At 32.6% G+C, this 25,925-nt stretch overlaps 1 non-coding gene across 1 annotated transcript; it reads right to left on the bottom strand.

Moving 5' to 3' along the window:
- Positions 1 to 2,498: 2,498 nt before the first annotated feature.
- Positions 2,499 to 2,605, bottom strand: LOC121214191 (small nucleolar RNA R71). Its single transcript, XR_005909777.1, has one exon. It is a non-coding gene; the product is annotated as a small nucleolar RNA R71 (small nucleolar RNA).
- Between the last annotated feature and the right edge of the window lie 23,320 nt (positions 2,606 to 25,925).

The following is a 25,925-nucleotide window of genomic DNA, read 5'->3' as shown; positions in this document are numbered from 1 at the left end:
CACAAAAGGTGATAACTCAATCATATTCATCATTTCGTTTGGCCATCTCTCATTGAATTGACAACCTAATTTATGATCACTTTTTCCATCAAAATAAGTCACGTGATCATTCTTTCCATGAAATTCTAGAATTGAGAACTTTGATTTAGCTAAAAAAAAAATTTCTCATGGTCATTATTAACCAAATCTCATCATTTGCACGAGAGACACATTGAGCATTATTTGCACGAAGACGAGGCTGATCGACCTTATCTCCCCAATTACAATTCTGACGCTCAATTTTGGTACTTAAATATTCCAAATTTTTATTGATTGTGTCTAGAACAGTGTCACATTTTTTATCTCGAGCATTTCGATCCTTTAGATTTTGTTGCAACCTATCGAACCTGTGTTCGAACTTATCATTAACTTCATTGAGGTCATGTTGTAATTTTTTTGCCAAACCAATAAGATTTTCGATGGTCACTAGTGGTGTGTGATAATGCTTGAAAAGAGTTATATTTTCTGCCTTTCGACCTAGCTAATTTTTTGTACTTAGGTATATTTTGTTTCATTTTAGGGTATTTTAATTAGCATTTGTTATATTGCATTCAGACTTGGACTATGTTGAGTTATTTGGTGCTTTTAATTGGTTTTTGTGGAAGTTTTGTTGTAGGAAAGGAACAGGTTTTTGAAGAAAGGAAATAAATGAGTGAAGTTTTTCTAAGGCAAAGTGCATATGATATGCTAGCATGAGTGCCACAACAATGCCGGGAAGACTGAGTCAAACGTTTCACACGTAGATGTTTCAGTTTGAAATTTAAACTCGTACTAGATAAATCACCCTAGAAAAAAAGAGAAGATTAACATAAAATGTTTGGCTGAACTCTATCTATAAAAAGACGATGAAGGGGACCTCAAAAGGCATCCCGGAGAGAAGTAGAAGAGTAAGAGATCTTGAGGAGAAGAGGAAGTCATCCCCTCGGCTAACACAGGATTGTACTGCTGTAGTGTAGACCAGTGGAAGTTATTTTCTCAACCTTCCATTATTTCCTTAGTGCTTTCTTGTGAACTTGTTTGGTTGTAGACGATGATGATGGGAGTTAAATCTCATCAAGTTGAGATTATTTTGATGATACTTAACTTTTTTTAATTTCCATGGTATAAATCTGATTACTTTACTTCACATTCAATTGTTTAAGTGCAATCCCTAGGAATAGTTGATGTCATATTATTCTTGTGAAGTTGATTTAATACGAGAAATGTTAGATTACTTAACTAATATTGAATGGCATGAGAAACATTCGAATGACGCTTGCATCATAAAGAAGGAAGTACACATGTTACTGTAATAAGACCCTGTATGAGCAAAGATAGTGACTTGAGGTTTTGCCCTTAAAAGTGGTAGACCATTCTAGGATTCTTCTGCACAGTAAGTTAATCAAGATTTTGCCACAACATTATTTCTAGTAAGGTTGATTCTGAGTAATCCCAACCTTTCACATAAATATCGTAGACACTATACTTGATTTTCTGCCCAAATATCTTCGCATTAACATTCTTAGTTGATTATTTGTTATTTTTATATTACTCACGCAATAGTTTCCATATTTACATTTCTGTTATCACCTTTTCCATAGGAATTCCAGTTATTTACCCATCACCGCTTATGTACCTTAGCCTTTCAAATAGCATTTCTTTCAATCATTTTACTATAACATTAACTTGACCCTATTATGATAACTTGACCAATTTTGTGCCTTAATCCAATCCTTGTGGGAATGATATTCACTCATCACTTTATTACTTGAACCGACATGTGTACTTGCACAAAAAATTGCACACCATTTTATACGTGACAAGTTTTTGGCATCGTTGCCAAGGATCGGTAATTTGGTGAATTTTAGTTTGGTTATTTTACTTAGTAGTTTTATTTAACTTAGTGTGTTTACTTTTTACAGGTTTTCCATCAGTGCATGAGAAGAGGCATTCCTGCTAACACAAAATACCTTTTTGATGTAGAGATTGATAGAACATTGCGGAGAAAGAGAAAAGAATTAAGAAAAATGGCTAGAAACAAGAATGATGTTAATGGTAATCCAAATGATCACAATGAAAATTCTCCTGTTGGAAGTGTGGTGGAAGAACGAGATAGGCCAATTAGAGAGCATACTATCCCAATATTGGATGATCTGAATCCATGAATAGTCAGACTGACTATACAAGCTCAGCAATTTAAGTTAAGACCAATAATGTTCCAGATGTTACAAACTATAGAGAAATTTGGTAGATTACCCACTGAAGTCCCACGACTACATTTAAGAATTTTTCTAGACGTCTATGACTCATTCAAACAACAAGGTGTTCTTGAAGACGCCTTGAGACTTAAGCTATTCTTGTATTTCTTAAGAGATCATGCCAGTGCATAGTTAAATGCTTTGCCATGAGGAATAGTGGCATCATGGAATGAACTTTGCCAGAAATTTTTGTTAAGGTATAATCCTCCCACTATGAATGGTAAATTGAGAAATGATATTACATCCTTTCGGCAATTTGAAGATGAAACGCTATATGAAGCTTGAGAACGATTTAAGGAGTTAACTAGAAAATGTCCGATGCATGGATTCTAGCACTAGACTCAAATGGAGATGCTTTACAATGGGTTAAATACGCATACCCAAATGGTAGTTGATGCTTCAACAAATGGTACTTTGTTAGATAAGACATATTAATGAAGCATACGAAATTTTAGAAAAAATTGCCAACAAGGATTACCAGTACCCGACTACATGAGTTGGGACGGGTAAGAGAGCTGTCGATACTATCGAGCTCGATGTAATCACTTCATTAAAGGCCCATGAATTTTCTCTAGCTAATATAATGAAAACCATGAAACCTTCAACTACTGTACAGGAAATAACAACAGTTGAATCATCATGTGTTTATTGTTTTGAAAGTCACATGTTTGATGAATGTCCATCTAACCCAGTGTTAGTATACTATATAGGGAACTCTAATGGAAACATTAACCCATACTCCAGTACCTACAATTTAGGATGGAGACAACATCTAAATTTTAGTTGGAATAATCAAAGTGTAGGAAATTTCAATACTGTCGCAAGGCAGAATGTCAACAATGCACCGCCAGGATACATTCAACTAATGCCCCGAAAAAATTATCAGTATGGTCAGGCATCATAATCTACTTCTATGGAAGCTTTGTTAGAGGACTATATAGCTAAGAATGATGATGTGATCTAGAGTCAAGCTACACTCTTTCGAGCACTTGAGAATCAAGCGGGACAGATAGCTAATGCTTTGAACACAAGATTGCAGGGAGCATTACCTAGTGACACCAAATATTTGAGGACACAAGGCAAGGAGCAATGCAAGGCTATTACTCTTAGAAGCGAGAATCAACTAGATGATGTTGATCAAAATGTCACGGTACAAGAGGACAACTTAAGACGTGGCCAAGTAAAGATCCTAGAGCCATCTGAAAAACATACTGCACTTGAAAAGGGTAAGTAGAAGAATGCTGTGACAGAACTAGATCATGCTGCCAACAAAAATGCCATAGCAAAACAGTATTAGCAACCTGAAGGATGACCACCTCTACCATTTCCTCAGCAATTTCATAATTCTAGGCAAGATGCTCATTTTAATTTTTTTTAGATGTCTTGAAACAACTCCATATCAACATACCGTTAGTTAAAACATTAGAGCAAATGCCTAACTACGTAAAATTTATGAAGGATATATTGTCAAAAAAATGCAGATTGGGAGAATTTGAGACTGTTGCTCTCATTGAAAGGTGCACAACAATGTTGATAAATAAGTTATGATACGAGTCACAAAGGCACAACCCAAGTTCAAGAACGTGATGGGGTCAAATTACCACAAGGCCCAATAATGAGATCAAAAGCCTGAAAAATGCGTTCCAAACTAAATGGGACCATTCAAGATTTCGTTAGCAAGGCCTTAGATGCGTACACAAAAGAATGAGAAAATCAAGATTCACTTTCTTGTTTTCAAGAAAATCAAGAAACCGAATCGTGGCCCAATTTTGCTGTTCGGAGCGATTTCAAGAATCAAGAAAATCAAGATTTCAAATCTTGGAAATCTTGGTCCAAGAAACCGAATCTTGCAGCCAAGGCGCATTGGATCTCCGTCACGAGTATCAACGACTTAATTTCGGTAAAAGATGGATCACAAGCCCAAGTTCTTGAAGGCAAGGCCCAATAAGAATTTTCCAAGCCCAAGCAAGAAATCCACCCATATTTAGTTGAAAATCAAGCCAAATTGTCAAAGGGCCCAATTTGTAAACATTTTAATTGTTAATTTAAATTTTAGGCTTTAGGAAGGTTACATGTTAAAATTCGGCCCAAAATAGTCCATTTAAGTGCATGGCCGAATTTACCTATTATTTTTTATTAATTAGGTTTAATTTTTAAGTTTTCTAATAAGATTAGGATTAGTCTAAGGCCTATTTAAAGGCATGGCCAGCCACCCTTGTATTCACTACTTAGAATTTTATTGAAATTTCAGATTTGTTAAGTGCAGAATTGTCTTTGAGGTTTTTCTCCAAGAATTCTCTCTTGAGTTTTCTTTAGAAGCTGTTTTAACAATCTTTTGATTGTGGGAGCCATCTTCAACCTTCTTCTTGCCATTGATATTCTTTGGAGGGGAGATTAGAGCCGTTTGAAGGGAGTTGTGAAGTCTTTCGGGATTTCAAGGCTTCTTAGGACTTTAATTTAGTTTCTTGCTATTGAATTTCTTTTCTTAGATTCTGCTTGTGCCAATTCTTTTATCTAACTTATTTAATCTTCTTGTTGAATTTCTAGCCTCTTTAATATTCAAGAAGACTGATCGGCACTCTTTCTTGGCAGCCAAATTCGATTAAATCCATCTTTTCCCAATTGATCTTACCGAATTCTTCTTATCAAATCTGATTGAATTCGTTTGCTGGAATTTTGGGGGAAATTGAGTTGCTGTTTCAATTTGGGCAAATCGACATCTCCTTGGGTTTCAAGAATCATTTTAGTCCATCAATTTCTTTCTTTTCTTCTTGTTGCACCAAACCCTAAGTTCTATTAAAATCTGATCGTTTTAATTTTGTTTGTTGTTTTGGTGTTCTTGACAGATTCGGTTGACTGGAAATCAATCTTGGTGTTCGAATTCGTGTTCTTGCATTCCGAAAACACCTCATTCATAAGTGTTTTGATTCTTGGCTGTTCTTTATTGTTTTAGGGATTTTTATCTTCAGATCTGATTATTTTTAATCTTATTCTCTGCTTTGTTTTCAGATCTGTTCGTTAGAGCCTCGTAGAAGTTTTCTCGTGACTTGGCAACTCGATCTTGGTCCGCGCGCTACCCTCTATCAAGTTACCTCCGAAGTTAAAAGACCTAGGGAGTTTCACTATCCCATGTTCAATTGGAAATTACTATGTAGGTTTGGCATTATGTGATTTAGGTGCAAGTATAAATCCAATTCCTATATCTATTTTTAGGAAGCTAGGAATTGAGAAGGCAAGACCTACCACAATAACGTTACAATTAGCTGACAGATCTTATGTGTAACAGCCCATTTTTAATGATGTCGAAAATAGTAGTTTCGGGACCACAATTCTGATAAGTGAGTAATTATTTTAATATTTATTTAATTTCTATGGGATTATTTTAAGGTCGTATTAAATTTTCGTTAAGAAATTTTAAAGTTTAAATGGTTAATTAGGTGAAAAGAACTAAATCGTAAAAGGTGTAAAAGTTGAATTCTATTAGTTAAAGGGGTCAAATGGCTATGAAATTTTAAACAATGGACTAAGATAGTAATTATACCATTTAAAGAGTTAGTGGGAAAATATGGATAAGGTTACCTTGAAATTTTTATTATTATTAAGGGTAAATTGGTAAATAAATCTAAGATAAACTAGGAAAGTGCTATCATCTTCCTCATTTCTCTTTTGTTTGGTCGAAATCACCATTTTTGAAGGAGGGAGCATTCGGTTTCTTCTTCTACCTTGTGTGATATGATTTTGTGTCCTGTTTTTAATGATTTTTATGTTTTTTTGAGTTCGTTTTAGCTTAGTCTAGCTAGCCTAGGGATTAATTTGCAAAACAGTTAAAGGTTGAGGGATTTTCCATGATTTTTTTGAATAGGTTTTGATACGAGTCATAAAGGCCCAATCCAAGTTCAAGAACGTGATGGGCTCAAATTGCCACAAGGCCCAATAACGAGATCAAAGGCCCGACAAATGCGGTCCAAACTAAATGGGACCATTCAAGAGCTTGTTAGCAAGGCCTTAGATTTATACACGAGAGAACAAGAAAATCAAGATTCACTTTCTTGTTTTCAAGAAAATCAAGAAATCGAATCTTGGCCTAATTTTGCTGTTCGAAGAGATTTCAAGAATCAAGAAAATCAAGATTTCAAATCTTGGAAATCTTGGTCCAAGAAACCAAATCTTGCAGCCAAAACGCATTGGATCTCCATTACGAGCGTCAACGACCCAATTTTGGTAGGAGATGGATCACGAGCCCAAATTCTTGAAGGCGAGGCCCAATAACCAAAATCCAGCCCAATCAAGAAATTTATTCATACTTAGTTGAAAATCAGGCCAAAATGTCAAAGGGCCCAATTTGTAAACATCTTACTTGTTTAATTTAATTTTTTTAATCTTTAGGAGCATTACATGTAAAATTCGGCCCAAAACAGCCCATATAAGTGCATGGCCGAATTTACCTTGTTATTTTATTAATTAGGTTTAATTTTTATTAGTTACTTGTGAGATTAGGATTTGTTGGAGGCCTATATAAGCATTGGCCAGCCACCCTTTGTAAAAACATCTTATTATTATTTTTCTATCAAATTTCAGATTTGTTGAGTGCAGAATTTTCTTTGGGGTTTTATCCAAGAATTCTCTCTTGAGTTTTCTTTAGAAGTTGTTTTAACAATCTTTTGATTGTGGGAGCCATCTTCAACCTTCTTCTTGCCATCGATATTCTTTGGAGGGGAGATTAGAGCCGTTTGAAGGAATTTGTGAATTCTTTCGGGAATTCAAGGGTTCTTAGGACTTTTCTTTATTTCTTGCTGTTTCGATTTGTTTCTTTATTCCTACTTGTGCCGATTCATTATCTAATCTTTTTGCTGTTCTTGCTTGTGTTTCGGCTTTGTTTAACTCCAAGATCCTTCCATTTAATCGGTCTACTTTTGGGCAGTAAAGTTTCGAACCAAAATCCCTAAATCCTAGGGTTCTTGTCGATTAATACATTCTGATTTTGGGGAAATCAAGTTGCTGGAATTTGGGGTTTTTATTGTCGGTTTGTTCTTGAGCAGATTCGGCTGGTGGGATTTCACTATTGGAGTTCGACTTCATCTTCTTGAACTCCGAATACATTTATTAATTCGTTCTTTGTTCCTTGCTGCTCATTTAATTGAATTTGGGGAATTTCAATTCAATTCAGATTTGCTTTTAATCTTGTTCTTTGTTTTAATTTTCAGATCTGTTCGTTTAGAGCTTTCGTAGGAGTTTCTCGTGACTTGGCAACTCGATCTTGGTCCGCGCGCATTCCTCTATCAGGTTTTGAATTTATTTGATAGATTATTAATCTTGGTTGCAAAATAAACATGTTTTATTAAGTGATTTTTGATGAAACTGCATTTAGGGATTTATTTGTGAAAATAGTAAAATTTCATGGCAAGATTATGAAATAATTATTTAAGTGGGTTGGTATGAATCCCTATGAAATTTGGCTAGCTAGTACGGAGGATTAAAATTGTTAAATTTCAAGTTATGAGCTTAAGGACTAAATTGTAAAAAGTTAAAATGTTAAGGGAAATTTCGTAATTTTGCATAAATATGAATTATGGATTAAATTGAATACTAGGAATATTTAATTTAATGAAATTATCTATTTAGATCAAGATAAACAACAACTGGACTTAAATCGAGGAAAGGATAAAGCTTCGAATTAGTTTCGGATTCTACTTCTACACTTTAGTTATCGAGGTAAGTTCGTATGAATTATACTCATATTAATGTTAGTTAAATTGACTATCTACTATATTGTATTAGTTGTAAATAAATTTGAATATACATGTATCAATGCTATGAATAACTGATAGATAACGAGTCCCGTTTGAACCTTAAGAATTCTTAGGATACGAATGACATGTCATTAGGGATTTCATGTTTTAGGTGCTGGCCTTGAATGTCCTACCGATAGTTGAGGTCCTGTATTTGTTGCGGATTCTCCACAAGTCGTGTGATAAAAAGGAAGCTTAGAACACTTGTTCGAGTAACACGGCTATGAGAGGGAGACCGTCTAATAACAATGGTAATGTGGGGAATAGTCAAAGTGGAATTAAAAATTCTACAGTTAAATCTGAGGCACGGGCACCAGCAAAAGTCTATGCAATTCGAGCTCGTGAGGAAGCTTCAACACCTGATGTGATTACCGATACATTTTCTATCTTTGATACTAATGTTAATGCTTTAATTGACCCGGGGTCAACACACTCATATATATGCACAACCTTAGTGTCGGAGAAGAAAATTACCTTATGAGTCAACTGAATTTGTGATCAAAGTAAGAATCCTTTAGGTAAGTATGTGTTAGTTGATAAGGTATGTAAAAGCTGTCCCCTGATGATTTGGGATTGCAACTTTTCGGCTGATTTGATGCTATTACCATTTGATGAGTTCAATGTAATTCTTGTTATGGATTGGTTGACTCTGCATGATGCTGTTGTGAATTGTAGATGAAAGTAAATTTTGTTGAGATATCAGAAAGGTGAGATAGTCCAGGTTGAATCAATAGATTTGATAGTACAACTAATATTATTTCAGTTATGTCAGCTCAAAAATATGTTAGAAAGGGTTGTGAGGCGCATCTAGCTTATATATTTGATTCCAGGGATTCAAAATTGAAATTAGAGTCAATTTCGACTATTTGTGAGTTTTTGGATGTATTTCCAGAAGAGTTACCATGGTTACCTCCAGTCAGAGACGTTGAATTTTCTATTGAGTTAGTACTAGGAACTTCTCCTATATCGATAGCTCCTTATAGAATGGCGCCTACATAATTGAAAGAGTTGAAAGCAAACTTGCAAGAGTTGACAGAGAGAGGTTTTATTCGGCCTAGTTTTTCTCCTTGAGGTGCTCTTATATTGTTTTTTAAGAAAAAAGACGGGTCAATGCGATTATGTATAGACTATAGGCAGCTTAACAAAGTCATGATCAAAAGCAAATATCCTTTGCCACGTATTGATGATTTGTTTGATCAGTTGAAAGGTGCAACAACATTTTAAAAGATTGAACTCCATTCTGGATATTATCAGTTGCGAGTTAAGGACTCGGATGTGCCGAAGACTGCTTTGAGAACCAGGTACAAACATTATGAGTTTTTAGTTATTCCATTTAGTTTTAACCAATGCACATGTGTTTATGGATTTGATTAATAGAATATTTTGACCGTATCTAGACAGATTTGTAATTGTGTTCATTGATGATATTCTGATCTATTTTCGAGATGAAAATGAGCATGCACAACGTTCGAGAATAATTTTGCAGACTTTGCATGAGAAACAGTTATTTGCTAAGTTTAGCAAGTGTGAGTTCTGGCTTTGAGAAGTTGGATTTTTGGGACACGTTGTATCGGCAGTGTAACAGCTTGATTTTAGGGTTAGTTAGAATAGTGGTTTTGGGACCACAATCTGAGGTCAAAATAATTATTTTATTAATTTTTGCAATATGATAGAATGTTCGTGTGAAAATTTCATAAAGAAATTTTACCGTTTGAGTGGTTAATTCAATAAAAAAGGATTAAATCACGTAAAGCGTAAAACTTGTGTTCTATTAGCTAAAAGTGTCAAATAGCTATAGAAAATTAAATTAAAGGTCTTTATGTGATAATTAATCCAATTGTGAGTTAGTGCATGATATTTGGTTTGGCATTTGTGTAAATTTGATTAATTTTAAAGGTTAATTTAGTAAAAAGGCAAATAATGATAATAAATAAAATAAAACCAAATTTCATCTTTCTATTCATCATCTTCCACCGAAAATGAGAAAGATGAACAGCCATGGAAGCTTCAATATTCGGCCAAGTTTTGTGCCTTATTTGGTGAGTCATTTTTGCTCAGTTTTTAATAATTTCTACGTTTTCGAGATAATTGCTTCGTAATCTAGCTAGCTCGTACCTCTGATTTTGAAACTGTTAAAGATTTTGATAGTTGCCATTATTGAATACATGTGTTAATTAATGTTTGATGATGAAATATGAAATGTTGATGATAGTTTTACATATTTGGTAAAGTGATTTTGAGTAAAAATGTCAATTTTGGACTAAATTGAGAAAAATGATAAATCGTATAGTAAAAGTGTGAATAAATGAAAAATGTGGGTTGTTATGGCAATAATAAAAATTCGGCTAGCTTGGGTTTGTGTTTAATTTCATGAAATTGTGATTTTATGTAATAAGGACTAAATTACAAAAATGTGAAAGTATGGAGGCAAAAGTGTACAATTTCCCTAATGTGTAAATTGTGTTAGATTGTGTGAATTAGTGATTAAATAAGTAAATTTTGTTATTATATAGATTGAGGAAAACAAGATTTGGACCTAGAAACAGGAGAAAAACTACGTATTGGATTAGTCGACCTAATTCGTCGTTTCAACGAATGAGGTAAGTTCGTATGTTAAATAATGTTCTTAAACTGTGTTCTAAATGTTCATTTATCATTGAATTGAATTGAATGTTGATTGGATGAGTATGAGCATGAATCGACAAAGTTACGACGTTCGAAAGTCCCGTACGGACATTAGGAATAGCTTATGATACTGAGATGTGATTACGTGTAAGACCATGTCTGGGACATTGTGATCGTTATATGATTCATGTAAGACCATGTCTGGGACATTGGCATCGATATGAGATTCGTGTAAGACCATGTCTGGGACATTGGCATCAATATGAGATTCTTGTAAGACCATAGCTGGCTATTGGCATCGATATATGATAGCATGTAAGACCATATCTGGGATATGGCATTGTGTGAGTTATACGAGATTTCTATGTATCCTTAGCGATTTTGAATAGTTCAACGGGCAAAGTCAAGACGAGAATAAAAGTGTGAACGAAATAAGTGGTATAGGTACGTACAATACTTATACGTATATTGAATGAAAGAAGATTGATAAATAGATGTGAGCTCGTGTATATTACATGGAAAGGTTTGAGTTTATGTAAGTGTTTGATTTTAAATGCTTATTGAGGGTATCGAATTTCACATGATGAGTAAGCGGATAATTATGAGAAATCCATATGGTTATATTGATTATGAATATGTAATGAATATTGGATTGAATGTGGGATATCTTAAATTGATTATGCATATGTAAATGTGAATGAATTGATGAGAATTTATTAGATCTATATGAACATGGAAATGAATAAGCTTGTGAGACCTTGGTTAGCTATGGTATGGATTCATGGTATAACGGTGAAAGCAAATGAGTAACATTGTAATTTGTAAATACTTAATGTGTTATTTGATAAGTTGAGTATATTATCATACGAGCTTACTAAGCTGTATAGCTTACTTTGTTTTCTTTCCTATGTTTATAGTGTTTCAGAGGCTTGCTCGGGTTGGAAGTCGTCAGATATTTCATCACACTATCCAGCTATCATTTCGGTATTTTAAAAGCTTTGTGATTTTGGTTATGTGGCATGTATAGGCTAGTTGGTTTATGAAGTGTATAAGTGACCTTTGACTATTTATGCATATGTGTTTGATATGTATTTAGCCATGAGATTTGGCTTAATAATGATGTAAAGTTTAATGTGTATAAGCTATGTTGATATTAGTTTGGTATGTAAATTTCCTTGTGAAATGGTATATCTTTGTATGTTTGATTATGGTTCAAATAGCTCAATAGACATTTGGTAAGTGACATGTATATGTTTGGTTATTTGTAGCTTGACCATGAATGCAAATGTGCTGGCAATGTGGCTTAAGAAATGGTATGTTTAAATATGAATTTGAAATGATACTTTGGTATGCCTTGGTTTGGTTCTAGATTGAATGGTTTGGTTGGATATTTAGTTGAATTTAAAGCATGTGATAAATGCAATTGATAGTAAGTGGTGAATGATGAATCATGTGGATTTGGAATGCTTTGAGCTAGTTTATAGACATTTGATGAGTAGTAAAGAAATGGATATACAATGGTATGAAATGTACATGAAATGGTCATTTTTGGTTGCTTATTAGATGTGAAATTGATGCCAAAATGATGTGGTTTATGTATGCATGTGAAAGGTGAGAAATGTGGCTTAAACCAAGTCTATTTTTGTGCCACATGGTCTGAGCACACGGAAGTGTGACTCGACCGTGTGACCTCTGTTACTTAGAAATTTTTTACAAGTTTCAGAAATTTTTATATGTGATCATTTTAGTCTCGGACCTTCTCTAATGTATGTTTAAGGTCTCGTAGACCTCTAAAAGGGACAATATGTGTATGATTGAATGATATTTATTAATGTTGGATTATTTGATTAAGAAATGAATGCTGAATGTTGTGTTTGGATCGATAATACCTCGTAACCCTATTTCAGTGACAGACACGGGTTAGGGGTGTTACAGGCAGATGGTATTAGAGTTGACTCGAGTAAATTATCAGTTATAGTAGACTGGAAGTCTCCTAGAAATGTTTTAAAAATAAGAAGTTTTTTGGGTTTGGCTGGGTATTATCGGAGATTTGTTAAAGGATTTTCAATGATTGCTACACCATTGACAAAACTGCTTCAGAAAGATGTCAAGTTCGAATGGTCTGAAAAATGTCAACAAAGTTTTGATCAGCTGAAAGTGCTGTTGATTGAAGCCCCTATGTTAGTTCAGCCAGAGTCCGGAAAAAAAATGTGATTTATAGTGATGCTCACTGAATGGCTTAGGCTGCATTTTGATGCAAGAAGGCAAAGTACTAACTTATGCATCCCGACAGTTGAAACCGCACGAGAAAAATTTACTCGACTCATGATTTAGAGCTTGCAACTATTGTATTTTTTTTATAAAAAGACCCACAGGGTCAACCTCAATTAATAGAATCATTTAAAATCAAGTCATGGATATCCGCAAGATAATCCACATCAAAGATTAAGTTATAATTTTCGGTTCAGGCATCTTTACAAATAAAATCAGTAGTTCTATTACATCATCTCTTTGCCCAACAAATTTTAGCAACATTTAAACCCTTCAACAACTTGTAGACCTCATTAATTTGGTGGCCCAAAATCGTAATATCTTTGTCCCTTTTTTTTTAATCCGGTTGACCATGCTGATATTGTCTGTCTCAAAAAGCACATCACCGAATTTTCTATTTATAGCAAACATGATACTTTCCTTGAAAGCTTTAATTTCGGCCCATTCTACTTGTGTATCAATTTGAATAATGCCACCCCCTGAGACAAAGCCATCCAAATCCCTCACAATCATCCCAAAACTCATCTTCTTATTTGGGACGGCAGTGTCAAAGTTAATCTTCACTATGCCCCACAATGGTTTCTCCCATTTCTTCTCTATCGGGGTAACATGGAACATGGGCTTGTTAAGTAAATTGTATATACGGAAGTCGTCGTTTAACATCCTAGCTCTTTACTACACCACCCTGGCGTCTTTTTCTTTCCCCCTAAAAATATAATTATTCCTATTATTCCAACTATTCCACAATGTAGTGATGAAATTTGAAACCACTTTAATATCCGACACCCTCATCACCTCTTCGATTTAGTCGATGCACTATGTAAAGTTACCTTCCAGCAGGCTGCTGTTGATGCCCCCATCACAAGAATCTCGCAAAGCTATGAGGCAATCTCTTAAGGCATGAAGTAATGTTTCCTCACCAGCACCACAACAAGGGCAATCTGTTTTAAACTCCTTGTGAACAGCTCAACTATTGTATGTGCTTTAAAAATCTGGTGACACTATTTGTACGGAGAAAATTTTCATATCTTCGCAGATCATAAAAGCTTGAAATATTTGATTTCACAAAAAGAATTGAATTTGAGACAACATAGATGGCTAGAGCTACTAAAGGATTATGATTTGATCATCGACTATCATCTAGGAAAAGCTAATGTTGTTGCTGATGCTTTAAGAAGAAAGTCCTTATTTGTTTGTTAGCTCTGAATACTCAGTTGACGTTGATTGATGGTGGTTCCATTGTAGCAGAATTAAAAGCTAAACCGACGTTTCTACAACAAATTTGTGAAGCTAAAAAAAGTGACTACGAGTTGATTGCTAAATGAAAGCAGATTGAGTCAACACCTGATTTAGAATTTCATATTAGTTTGACAGTAGTTTGTATTTCCGAAACAAAATATGTGTTTCGAGGAATTCTGATATTATTCAGAAGATTTTAAAAGAAGCTCATAGTAGTAATTTTTTGATACACCCTGGTAGTAACAAAATGTACGGTGATTTGAAACAGATGTACCAGTGGCTAGGTATGAAACGAGAGATTTCAGAGTTTGTATCAAAATGTTTGATTTGTCAACAAGTCAAAGTTGAGCATCAGGTACCTCTTGGACTATTACAGCCTGTAATAATTCCAAAGTGGAAATGGGAATGGGTTACGATGGATTTTTTATCGGGATTGCCTTTGTCTCAATGGAAGAAAGATGCTATTTGGGTTATTATGGATCGTTTGAATAAATCTGCACATTTCATTTTGGTACGTACAGATTACTCACTTGAGAAGTTGGAAGAATTGTCTGTTTCTGATATTGTTAGGCTGCATGGTGTAAATTACATGAAGCTCTAGGTACTCGACTGCATTTTAGTACAGCATTTCATCCACAGACCGATGGTCAGTCTGAGCGAGTGATACAGGTACTCGAAGATATGCTTCTTGTTGTATTTTAGAGTTCGAGGGTAGTTGGGAGAAATTTCTTCCATTGGTTGAATTTGCCTATAATAATAGTTATCTGGCGACTATTAAAATGGCGCCGTATGAGGCTTTGTATGGTCAGAAATGTCGAACTCCATTATACTAGATTGAACTGAGTGAAAAAAAGCTATTCGCTGTTGATTTGATTCAAGAAACCGAACAAAAGGTCAAAGTAATATATAATAGTTTGAAAGCTGCTTCTGATTGTTAGAAATCATATGCAAATTTGAAAAGAAAAGACATTGAATTTCAAGTAAGTGACAAAGTGTTCTTAAAAGTATCGCCTTGGAGAAAAAATTCTCTATTTTGGCCAAAAAGGGAAGCTTAGTCCACAATTTATCGGGTCGTATGAGATCATCGAGAGGATTGGCCCAGTGGCTTATTGTTTCGCTTTACCGTCTGAGTTAGAGAAAATACATAATGTATTTCATGTGTCTAGATAAAATACATAATGTATTTCATGTGTCGATGTTACGAAAGTATCGATCAGACCCTTCACACATGATTTCACCTATTGATGTTGAGATTCAGTCAAATATGTCATACAATAAAGAACCGATCAAAATTTTAGCTCGGGACGTTAAAGAGTTAAGGAATAAAACTATAGCTTAATTAAGGTTCTTTTGTAACGTCATGGAGTCGAGAGCTACATGGGAACCAGAAGAAGCTATGAAAGTGCAATACCCGAACCTATTTCACATGGTAGCAGACTTGAATGCATTTCACATGTTAGCATACTTGAACATATTTCACATGAATTCAACATGTATAACCATTATACTTGAATATGATTCAACTGGATATAACATCCTTCATAACATAACATGCTTGCCATGTATCTCATCATTTCAATATATTTCATGTTTACCTGTATTTGCTCATATTGAACAGTTACCGTTTCCTTTCCAATTCATGCCTGTTAAACCGAATAGAATATCGTTGGATACCCAGGATAGCTCACACAAAGTGTGCTAACTCATATAATCTTAATCCATCAATTCATGTACATATATGCTCACATGAGCTGTGAATAAGTGTGCTCACACGAGCTGTGAAAATGGGCCTGCTCACACGAGTTGTGGGTCGGCATGTAGCTACACAATGCTGCTTACACGAGCTGTGGAGTATCTGCAACACATGTCAGACCTCAGCCATCAGTAAGATGTTCAATACCAGCACCCGAATCATGTAAACCCTAATGACATGTTATTTGTATCCTACGAATTCCTAAGGTTCAAACAGGGCTCGGTCGTCGTCGTACGTTGTTGGATTTACATTGTTTCATAACATGATAAATTGTATTATAACATATATATTGATTCATTTTCAATAAAAATCATATAATAACATTCAATTTAACCAACATTATACACAATTTAGTTCATACGAACTTACCTGGCTAAATTGCAGAAATGTCAAAGTACAGGGGCATTTTGGTAATTTCCCATTCTACTTGATTTTCCACCCGATCTTGATCTAAATTAATAATTTAATTCAATATATTAATTTAGACAATAAAACAATGTATTTTACGCAATTTAGTCATTTTTGAAATTTTTACAAAATTGCCCTTAAAAAATTACTTTTACTCAATTTAGTCCCTAAGCCTAAAACATGCAAAGTAACAATTTTTTTCCAAATTTAAGCTTATCCGAATGTTCATGGAATCAAAAACAGCTCAAATTTGTATTAATTTCACATTAAATCCTTGTACTTTTACTAGTTAAAAATTTAGTCCCTAATCGAAAAATTCATCAAAGATCACTTAATAAAATACTGTTAAATAACAAATAATATCTCAAATTCATCATCTAACATATAAAACCACAAGGTTCACCAATGGAAAAATTCAAAATCTTTAACAGTTTCAAAATCGAAGGTACGAGCTAACTGGACCTAGTTACAACGATCTCAAAAATATAAAAATTATTAAAATAGGGCCAAAATCACTTACCATGGTAGCCTCAAAGCTTGTCGAAATTTAAATGTATAAAAATGGCCTCCTTCCCTTAACAATTCGGTGAAGAAGAAAATGTCAAAGATGAATAAACATTTTGGTTTTATTTATTTTAATTAATTATCAAATTACCATTTTACCATTGGTTAATAAATAAATAAAACACCAAAGTCATGTCCATATTTGTCCACTAACCTCTTGAATGGTCTAATTACCATTTAAGTCCCTTTTCCTTTATTCAATTAACCATTTAACCACTCAAATCAAATAGTGGTCAAATTTTATATCTTTTACGATTTAGTCCTTTTTAATTAATTAACTATCGAAACGTTAAAATTTCTCAACGAAACTTTAGTATTACCTTAATGACACTCTGTAAATATTTATAACAATATTTATGGCTCGTTTTTATAGAAACAAGGTTTCGATACCTCATTTTCTAAAACTACTTGACCTTAGGGTTATACCACTTGAACTTAATAACTCACTCATATAACAAAAATCACTATATCAAAAACCTTTTTAAAACCATGTTTGACTCGTAAATATTAAATAATAATATTTATGAACTTACTCCTCGAATTTGCTAGCCCCGAAACTACTATTTCTAACACTACTGAAAAATGGGCTGTTACACCATTATGAAAGATTTTTAGTGCGGATACATTTCTCACGATTCTTGACTGGAAAAAATACTGGCCTAAAGCTAAGTAGATATTTAGTGAAGCATGAAATTAATCATTCTTTTGTTGGTTTATGGAAATATCTTAAATGGAAATGGTGGGAGATGAAATAAGGGAAAGACTTGGGAAATAATTAACCCTAAATATTGAAAAGGAAAAGAAAGTTGGCAGAATGCCTGCTACTATTTCACGCAAAGAAAGAAAGAAATGAATTGATTTTTTATTCAATTTCTAGGTATTCAATGTGTCTTTTCAAGTCCACCATACCACCTATTATACATACACCATATACTAAAATTAGGCTAATTATAACATCCCAAATTTTGGGCAAGTCAGAATAGTGGTTTCAGGACCACAAAATCGACGAGAAAAAAATTATTTTTATTATATTTTTATGTTCTACGATTTCACAAAATGATTTCGTGAAAATTTTGTTCGAAAATTTTGACGTTTGGGCACTAAATTTAGTCAAAAGGACTAAATTGTAAAAAGTGCAAAAGTTGAGTTCTACATGTTAGAAGTGTCCAATTGTTATGAAATTTTAAATTTGACTTAAATGGTAATTATACCATTGGTTAACTTGTTGGACAAAAATGGACAAGAGATAAGTGAAATAGGAAATTTTTAAGTTGGGGGCATTTTGGCCGTTTAGTAATTAAAAGAATTAAAAAGGCCAAAATAGCCAAAAAATTGTCCATCTTCTCCATGGTGAACGAAATCAGCAAGGGGAAGCCATATTTAGGGTTTTCAACCTTCCAAGCTCCATAATAAGTGATTCCGAGCCCCGTTTTTAATGTTCTTTACGTTTTTAGAGTCCCGCTAACTTGACTTAGCTTATTCTAACAATAATTTAACCTAGGGCTCAAATTTGGAAAAATACCTATAGGTGAAATGTGTTTATTTTCATGTTTTATGGTAGAATATGAAGCTTGAAATTATGTTAAATAACTTTTGCTGGCCGATTTTAAGTGAAAACGAGTAAATTGACAGAATTAGTAAAAATACCTAATGTTCATAAGTAAGTGTTAGAGTGAGAATTTGATGTTTCCATATAAGGTAAAAATGTTCAACATGTCATGAAACATAAGAAAAAGGAATAAAGTTTAATTTTTGAGCCTAGGGGCAAAATTGTAATTTTGTGAAACTTTAGGGGCAAAAATGTCATTTTTCTAAAATGTGATTTTGGACTGGATTGAATAATGTGAGTGTTAAATAAGTTAAATGTGTTATTATAATTCAAGAAAGACAAGGAATTGACTTTGATTAGTGAAAAAGGAAAAAAAGAGAAAAAGTGAGAAATTTCCCGATTAAACATTCGGAATAAAAAGGGATACAAATGAAGTGACAGAAATGATCACATGTGTGGCATAGACTGTGTGTAGGCCACTATGTGAAAGTGAAAGTGATGGTCACATGTGTAGTACTATGTGTAGGCTACTACGTGTATCGGAATGATAGGTCGCATGTGTAGTACTATGTACAGGCTACTATGCATACTGGATAGCTTCCATCACGTGTGTAGTACTATGTGCAGGCTACTACGTGTATCGGATAGTGATGGTCACATATGTAGTACTATGTTCAGGCTACTATGTGAACCGGTATCATTAATTATAAGGTGGTTGCTATGTGCTGATCCCACGGATATCATTGATTACAAAGGGTGGTTGCTGTGTGCTGAATCCACAATGTATCTGTTATTATTCCGAAGTGTTCATCGGGAAATAGACAAGTGAAAATACATGAGATCATGTAACGATTAAGTGTGATTGAATGATGAATATATGTGTGGAATTGAATTGAATAATGATTAAAAGTGAAAAAGTGAAATTATGAAAAAGTAAAATTAGCAACAAAACAGTTTTGGACAGTAACAATAGTGTGAATTTGAAAAATCACTAAAAATGTTGTAGATTGAATTAGAGAGTGAATAAGATATGAAAGGAAAGCTTAATAAGTCTATTTTTACATAAAAGAAACAGAGAAAGCAAAAGAGTTATATATTTTGAGATATTTGAATTTTAGTGAGGAAGGGTCGGATTGATTTCGGAATCCACTATTCTAAATTTGGAAAATAATTAAAAATTGTAAAAAATAATTATGAGTTATAATTTATATTATTAGAGTCCTTAATGAGTCTATTTTCAAATGAAATAAACGGAAATATCATTTGAATTCTGTACAATGAGATAATTCATTTTTAGTGAAGAGAGGTCAGAGATGTTGAGCAATGAAATAGGGGTGACTTTAAAGAATAAACTGTACTAATTGGCTAAGCCAAAAATTTCCAAAAATTTTATGGTAAGAAGATATGTGAGTCTAGATTTGGATAAAATTAACGGAACCTAATTTGGAGCTCTGTTGCTCCAGATAAATATAATTTAGTTACTATAACTCGACTAGACATATTTGAATTTAAATATAAGTGAATAGTGAAATTATGTATAATTCTATTTAAGCATGTTATATACATAAAGGATGTGGGATGGAGAGGAGGAGGAGGACAATAAAGTATATGAATGAATTGTGTATAATTGGTTAAATTTCTGATTATAATCGATAAATGTTGAAATATGAGTGATGCTTATATTGGTGCATTACTGATCGTGGTAAGCTCATGAGAGAAAATAAAGTTTCATAGCATATGCGTGTGGTATATTTGGCATGAAATGATGTCATGAGTGGCTCATGAATTAAATCATGTTGGTAAGTTGATGCATAATTATAGTATTCAAATATATACATATTTGTAATATTTTGCTATGTGATTCGGAAAAAGGGGAATAAATAGCATACTAAAAATTCGGCCATGGTGCTAGTTTATGTTAAAGGAGTGTTTTATGGCATATCTTAAGTAATGCAATGTTATGAATTTTGAGATTAATTTGCTAGTCAAATAAATGACAAATGAATTGATTGCGTATTCGTAATTTTGACATATGCTTGGTATATGAAACGTAATAATATATGCTTGAATAAACTTTAAGTATTCGAACGACATGGATTTGATGGTGATAAGATTTGAACATTGAATTCATGAAGCACAGGTGATGTATTATTGTTGTGCGATAGCTTGGTTCGAGAAATTGGTTAGGTAAATGGTAAGTGAAAGCATTTATGGATATAAAAGAAAATTTGGAGTGAATATGAAATTTAGCTCAATTAAATGATTTCATCAATTAAACATTGTGTATACCAGAATGTGTTAGTGAATTACATATTCGTAAATTGACATTCAAAGTTTAGTTAGTGATATATGAAAATAACATGAAAAGATTTATGATTGTTATTAATATTGATTTTGACTTAAAGTGGATTCTTCAATATTGGATTGATTTAACGGATATATTGAGCATATGAATGGGTATGTATTGGGCCTCGTAAACCCTAATTAGCGACTCGAAGATAATAATTTGAAAGTTTTTAATTTGGATGAAATTTTATAACTCGGTTTAATATGTTTATAAGTGTATTTATTCTGGTAATGCCTCGTACCCTATTCCAGTGTAGAATACGGGTAAGGGGTGTTACAATGTAACATCACCAAATTCGGCCCTAATGTTTAGGCTGGGTTTGCGGTGTTACACTAATCCCACCTACCCACTAATTACCTGAAAAATATCAGATTTTATCTTCTAAATTTGGCTTTTATAAGGTCAAAAATCTTATCAGCCTTTAAATGTCTCCAAATTTCTAATTTGTCCCCTCTTCTATTGTTCATGCTCCAATTGAATCCTTTTTTGCTTGTTTTTTGCATTAAAGCATCTGAATTTCATTCCTGGCAAGATTTAAACATAAAAGTCACTAATTAGTAGGAATTAATTCAAGAACAAGTTGATTTGAGCACGTAAAATATGCAAAATAAATATGCTATCAGGTAAGAATTAATCTTGTGTGCCTTTTAAAAGTGTTTATATTAGTCAATTTGAATCTATTAGAATCAACTAACAAAGCAAACCTAATAGCACTATAAGTCCAAAATCAACTAGACATCAAATAATTGTGTTGCACGGAGGAAGGAATGTGCAAAGTGCTTTAACCTACTAATACAAGAAACAATAAAGTGTTAGAATGCATAAAGGAACAATAAAAAGCATAAACAAATGAAAATCGAAGGCTAAGAGTCAATAAAAATTGCTAAAACCCGAAAAATTGCGAAGCAACTTGAAAAACTTCGTTTGAGGTGTTCCCAATTTTCAAAAATCACAAAATTTAAACTGGAGCCTCCTCAAATAATCTGTATTTAATTTAGAAAATTTTAGCACAAAATTCAACCCACAAATTTTTTTTGTTTTTCTTTTTTTTTTCGAATCTCTCTTCTTCTTTTTTCATTTTTTGATCACTTCGTTTTCTTGGGAAATGTTTTTTTATATTGTAATACAGTTCCAAGAATCAGTATATAAAATGTTAGATCAATTGAAAAACATTGACCCACTTAAAAATATTTTTTTCGAAAAAATTCTGGGTAAAAACTGCTTACAGGTTGTTTTGCAATGGAAATCAGTTTAAAAATCAACCATGAACACCAAAAACACCCAAATCTAATACCAAATGATAAGGAATGATACGTCACGCATGCGGAACAGGATCGTAGTTTGTCTAAGTTGTGGATTTAACCTAGATCTCTAAACGAATGTAAATTGAAACGAGAAATAACGAAAACAAATTAGTTGTCACAAAGGAGAGTCAAACGAAATTAAAACAAAAAAAAGATGAACCGAGTGGTAAAGAGTACAATTGAGAATGAATTAAGGTTTCTTGGATGGAAAGAAATCATCTTTAGACCTCAAGAAAACGCACCAAGCAAATCTGGAAAAAAAATACCAAACAGATTTGTTAGAAGTGATTTTAAAGATAAAATCAAACTGTTTTGTGCAAAAATGTTTGAAACAACAAGAAAATATTAAAATTCCTAATTTTGATGTGTTTCTTGATGGAACAAGATAGGAGAACGTCTCTCTTGAAGCAATTCTAACCTAGAATGAAAATCAATAAAATCAATAAGCGAAAATAGCAATAACTAAATTAAAATAAACAAAAAAATGATAAATCAAGGCTAGAAAAGAAAAGATGGCATCCTAAGAAGCCTTGGAAACATTAAGGATCCACAACTCCTTTTAATGGCTCTAATTCCCCCTCCAAGAAAGAGATCTTGGCAAAAAAAAAAAGCTTGAAGATGATTCCCACAACCTAAAAGATTCATAAAACAACTTATAAAAGAAACTTAAGAGCAATTCTCGAAGAAGAACTCAAAGAGAATTATTATTAACTTAAAAAAAATCAATTGTTCATCTATAAGGGTTGACATCCATACTACTTATAGGCCCCCAAAATAAGTTTTCCTAACTCTAATGGAATAACTAATATGACAACTTTTCAAATCAAATAACAAAATAATTCTAAGTGTGGACTTTTAATGGGAATTCGACCAAAAAAATTAATGGACTCTTTGGACTGAATTCTTACATGATGATCCACCTATTAAAATAAAATTGGACCTATAATTTAAATATTTTACAATTTGGTTCACTTTGATAATTTGGTCTACTATTCATTTAAATCACTTTCCAAACTTTAGGATTGACTTGTAGACATCTTAATAGGTCATTTTTTCAAGAACTTGATCTTGCGATCTGTTTACTCTCGAATTTGACTCGTTCAAGCTCGTACATGAAATCCAATGCGCATTGGCTACAAGATTCGGTTTCTTGGACCAAGATTTCCAATATTTGAAATCTTATTTTCTTGATTCTTGAAATTGTCTGAAACAACAAAATTTGACCAAGATTCAGTTTCTTAATTTTCTTGAAAATAAGAAAGTGAATCTTGATTTTCTTTTTTGGTCGTGTGCGCATTTTGGGCCTTGGTAATGTAGTCTTGGATGGTCACGTTCAATCTTGCTCGAATTTGCTTGGCCTTCGACCTCGTTATTGGGCCTTGAGGAAATACGAGTCCATCACATTCATAAGCCTAATTTTTGGCCTTGAGACTTGCATCACACTGGATCGAAGAGTGGACACAAATTGGATATTATCATCTTGGAGTGGAAAAAGGATAAATTGGGGGGTGAACAGATGGTGGTGGATCTTATCGGAGTGAAGGTCTCTAATCATTCATTTGTCACGGAGACGTGTGGTATTAAGAGAGCTCTGTAATATTAATGTGAAAACGTTGGTTTGCACGAAGGGTAGCTCAAACAACAACTGGATGCGAATGGATCTTCTTTTTGATATGATGCTAGTTAGCGAAGGGGACCCCGATTGTTATGTTCTTGTAAAAGATGAATGACAAAAAGTATACACAAAGGTGATGTAGTGGATGGGTCAAGCCTGAGGGCGATACTGGCGGGAGACGGAGGATTGGAATGGATCTCAATGGTCAAAGTGCTTACCATCAACTTGTTTACTGCTGGATGCTTTTGCCACCATCTGCAAATAGCAACAGGTGTAGATAGAGGTGAATTTGGGAACCTTTTAATTTCTTGATATTCTGGTTTTTAAACGAGAAAAGTTCAAGTATAGTTGGAATCTATACTTTTCTTTTAATGTTTTTTTTTTAAAATCCTAAGGTTTGTATTTTTTATTCCCATTTGTAAAATGTTACCGTATTACTTCAATTAATATGTCCGACCTTCATTTTAGAAAAGAAATAAAAAGAAAATCATGCCTTCTCTAAGATTCATCACCATAAACATAATAGAGTGATTAATAAATCTGACCAGAAATCATTATCATCATAATGTAGCGAAATAGAATTAATAAAAAGGAGAAATCTTGTTATTTTCTAAAAAAAGACATAATAGATCTAAACAATCTAAAAATTCCTTAAAAAACAAATAAAAAAATTATCATATCTATGAAATTTAAGGAAAAAAAACTTAGAACTTAATCAAATAAAAATTTTATAAAAAAAATCATACCTTTTCAAGATTCAAAAGCTCCCGAAATAATGGTGGGGATACTTTGGAGACTGATCAATGTCACAAAGGTATGGAATAAAATCTGAGAAAAAAAAAAGCATTGAAAGGATAATCCTGAAATGAATGTTTAAAAATGTTAAGAGAAAAAAAAAAGAAGGGGCGAGAAGTTGTTTTTTTTAACGCGGTAGAAAGTGCTGAAATGGAAAGTATTTTTGTACAATTTTTAATTATACTTTTTAAAAAATGGCATAATTACAACTACGACTTTCCATCTTTTTAACAAATTATTTATGTACTTTTTTAAATTACAATTCAAGTCCTCTAATTTTTTACATTGTTATAATTAAATACATTAAAATTAATTAACAATTACTCAATTAATATAATTTTAAATGATTTAATTAATATCTATTTCGAAATAATAAGTATTATAATAAAAATAATTTACTTTATTTTGATCATTTTTAAAAAAATGTTAACTTTAACTTATGACAACAAATTAAATAAATTAAAATTTAACATATTGCAACTTAGTTTATTCAAGTACATGTAAGTATATAAACATAGCACTTTTAATTTAAATTATTTAAAAATCATAAAATGTAATATATAAAATTACTAAAACAAAATTACAATATAAATTTAAATAATATTCAACAATAATAATTTTAAAATTGTTTATCATTGTTCTACAAACAAATCTTTGAAAATAACGATTATATGGTACTACTATTTACAAAATTATATATATATTCTATTATTGTAATAATTCACATTACATGTTACATAAATATTGATATCAAATTTTATGTATTCTTCGCTTCTGTAATTAAATGTCTAAATCAAATCTTTCTTTGAAATTAATATTTAATTACCATTAATTCATACATAAAGTGTAACTGATTGAGTTTTAGCTCGGTTGATATTGATATTATTGTTAATACAGGATGATGTGAGTTTGAACACACTAAAATACATTTATTCTTATATTTAAAAGTTGAGAAAGAGTGATGAATAATTTTAAGTTTTATATAAAAAAATTCATACATAAAATATAACCTATAGGTTTTTATTGAAAATTAAAAACTGCTACAAAACAACCACTCACCTGTGAATCGAAGAATGGTTTTTTTTTTTTAAATTTTCAGGGTATCTTCAGATTAGATATATTTAACTTTTCTTTGTTTTAAAATTTTCAATTAAATTTAAGGTTTGTTTTTTGAATTTACCCTTTAATTATTGTAAAGCTCATAGTAAATTTATCCAATTTCGACTCGTTACAATGATTATAATAAGTATAAAAATTTACTTATAATATATTTAAAATACACAAACCTTTATTTTTTATTGAAATATTTTTAAGCTTGTTAGGATTTGGGAACCGCTAGTCCAAGTGACCCGATAGGATCTGGATCTCTGACTCGGATGGACCCTTCCCG

The sequence above is a fragment of the Gossypium hirsutum genome, chromosome D01 (assembly GCF_007990345.1).
Source record: "Gossypium hirsutum isolate 1008001.06 chromosome D01, Gossypium_hirsutum_v2.1, whole genome shotgun sequence".
NCBI classification, from domain to species: Eukaryota; Viridiplantae; Streptophyta; class Magnoliopsida; order Malvales; family Malvaceae; genus Gossypium; species Gossypium hirsutum.
This window is presented reverse-complemented; position numbering and strand designations above follow the sequence as displayed.